We start from the raw sequence: 3,022 nt of genomic DNA on the forward strand, positions 1-3,022 counted from the left end.
TAATTGAAATTCATTACATGTTTGTCATTCACAAGGAAAAAAAGCTTCTGGTGAAACTCAAAACATGTACTTGAAATCTGGGTGTTCTTCAGAAATCTGCCACAAAGCCCAGCAAGTTCTTCTTTCCCTTCTTTGTCTCTCAAATGTATAACTTCCTACATCTTTACTGGAATGCAAAAAGGAAACAGAAACACCAAAGCAGTTACTTTGAGCTAAGAACTGCAGTTACATCTGAAATGAAGCAGTCGTCAGCAAAATAAAATCATTAATAAATAAATAAAAATCCCAAAGTAAAGTTAAGAATGAGACTATAAAATTATCTTTTTATTTATTTTATCCTAAATCAATGTTTTGCATTGATCAGAAACCAAAATCATACCACCATTCTAGTAACTTTAAAGGTGAAGCCGCCACGTTCCCTCTTACCAATGCTTTGGACGGGGCCGATCCCGGGGTGCAAACGGTGTCAGCGGCTCCCTACCAGAATTATCATGATGATCATCAGCAAGTGGCCTTGACTTCAACCATCTCGACATCCCTATGGCAACTTGTCCTTAACCTGCACACAACAGGCTTGGCTGTCAGAATGGATACATGTACGCGGTAAAAAAGGATCAGGTTTAGGGGGCCCAGAAGCTTATTGGTCGAAGTGAAATGATAGGATGGGTGTAGGGTAGGGTAGAGTAGAATTGAATTGAATCAAATTCTTTATTGGATACACAAGGAATTTGTCTTTGGTGCATGTGCTCTCAGTGTACATAAAAGAAATATATATATATTTGTCAAAAATCATGAGGTACAACACGTAATGATTGTCAGGGTTCAAATAGGCAATGAGGAAACTATTAATAAAAATCTTAAGGATAAAAGCAACAGGTTACAGTCATACAGTCATAAGTAGGAGATATTGGTGAGAAAAAACTAGTAATAATAGTGCAGACTTAGTAAACAGTTTAACATAGAATTATTTGTTTAGCAAAGTGATGGCGTTCAGGAAAAAAATGTTCTTGTGTCTAGTTGTCTTGGTGTGCTGTGCTCTAGTGCAGTGTTTCCCAACCTTGGCAACTTGAAGATATCTGGACTTCAACTTCCAGAATTCCCCAGCCAGCGAATGAGAATACAATTAGAATAAACAGAATAAGAATAGAATAGAACAGAATAGAATATTTTATTGGCCAAGTGTGATTGCACACAAGGAATTTGTCTTGGTGCATATGCTCTCAGTGTACATAAAAGAAAAAATAATTTGTCAAGAATCATGTGGTACAACAATTAATGATTTTCATAGGGTACAATAAGCAACCAGAAAATTATCAATAGAAATCGGATAGAAGCAACAAGTCTTAAGTGGGAGGAAATGGGTGATAGGAACGTTGAGAAGAGTAATAGTAACAGCAATGCAGCCTTAGTGAATAGTTTGACAGTGGTGAGGGAATTATTTGTTTAGCAGAGTGAGGGCGTTCGGGGAAATAACTGTTCTTGTGTCTAGTTGTCTTGGTGTGCAGTGCTCTATGGTGTTGTTTTGAGGGTAGGAGTTTATTTATTTATTATTTATTTATTTATTTTGTCCAATACACAATACATATTGAAGAGAATAGACATGAAGTATTATATATAAAGAGAAGATATAAAAATAGAGAAGATATATGAAGGAAGAAAAGATATACAGTATGAGATATGAGATAAGGAGAGGCAATTGGACAGGGGACGAAAGGCAGGCTAGTGCACTTATGTACGCCCCTTTGAAACAGTTTGTGTCCAGGATGCGAGGGGACCGGAATGAAATTGTTTGTGTGGACTTGCGGGGCAAGACAGGATCCCCTAGTCCGGGAGGGAGGGAAATAGAAAGCCCCGCTTGCCTCTTGCCAACCCTCGCGGCAAATGAGAGGTGGCGCCCCAAGAGGGTGTCTCCTTCATCCCCCAGAGAAGGGGGAGACCCACTCGGGAAGCGCAGAGCGTTATTGGCTGACGCTTCCAAGTGCGACGGGATTGGCTCCTCATTTTAGGCGGGGCCAATTTGCCAAGCAGGTGAAGTCTTTGGCCTAAAGCGAAACTGCAGCAGCGCAGGTCGCGCGCGTCGGAGGGTCTCGGGCCTAGCGCAGCTGTGGGGGGAGGGAGGGAGGGAGTTTGGGGCCGCTGCTTCAATCGGCTCGGCGGGAAATGTTACTCCGATGCCAGTTTGTTCCCAAGCCTTCCAGCTCCGTCTTCGGGATGACCAGAATGGCCGAGTGGTTAAGGCGTTGGACTTAAGTTCCAATAGACGTGAGTCTGCGTGGGTTCGAGCCCCACTTCTGGTAGTGGTTTTTTTTAATGCCCCCTTCTTCTTAAGGCCGAACGTCTGCACGAAAGCAGTGGGTGCCAACTGGGCGTTTTGAAGGCGTTAGATATCGTCGAGTGGATTTGATTAATGACGACGCTTTGGAGTAGTGCTTCTGAGTTATCTGAATAGCTTTGTTGGTCACAATATCCCATTTCCATAAATTCGGAATCTTTCCCCCTCTAACACTCCCTCCCTCTCTTTCTCTCTCCCCCTCAGACTGTCTGTCTCCCCCCTCCCTCCCTCCCTGTCTCTCTTTTCTCCCTCCTCCTCCTGTCTCTGCCCCTTTCTCCCTCTTTCTTTCTCTCCCTCCCTCTCTTCTCTCTCCCCCTCTCCCTTCTGTCTTTCTTCCTCTCCATCCTTACCTCGCCCTCCTTCTCTCCCTCCCTCTCTTTCGCTCTCCCTCAGTCTCTTTCATTCTCTCCCCTCTCACTCCCTCCCTCTCTTTCTCTCTCCCCCTCAGACTGTCTGTCTCCCCTTCCCTCTCTTTCCCTCCCTCCCTGTCTCTCTTCTCTTTCCTCCTTCTGCCTGCCCCTTTCTCCCTCTTTCTTTCTCTGTTCTCTCTCCCCCTCTCCTTCCGTCTTTCTTTCTCTCCATCCTTACCTCGTCCTCTTTCTCTCTCTCCCTCCCTCTCTTTCTCTCTCCCCCTCAGACTGTCTGTCTCCCTCCTCCCTCCCTCCCTGTCTCTCTTTTCTCCCTCCTCCT

General features: G+C 44.5%; 1 non-coding gene across 1 annotated transcript; it reads left to right on the forward strand.

Annotated features, from left to right (window-relative positions):
- Positions 1-2,214: 2,214 nt before the first annotated feature.
- Positions 2,215-2,297, forward strand: TRNAL-UAA (transfer RNA leucine (anticodon UAA)). Its single transcript has one exon. It is a non-coding gene; the product is annotated as a tRNA-Leu (tRNA).
- The last annotated feature ends 725 nt before the right edge of the window (positions 2,298-3,022 follow it).

Source organism: Erythrolamprus reginae, chromosome 1 (genome assembly GCF_031021105.1).
Source record: "Erythrolamprus reginae isolate rEryReg1 chromosome 1, rEryReg1.hap1, whole genome shotgun sequence".
Taxonomy (NCBI): Eukaryota; Metazoa; Chordata; class Lepidosauria; order Squamata; family Dipsadidae; genus Erythrolamprus; species Erythrolamprus reginae.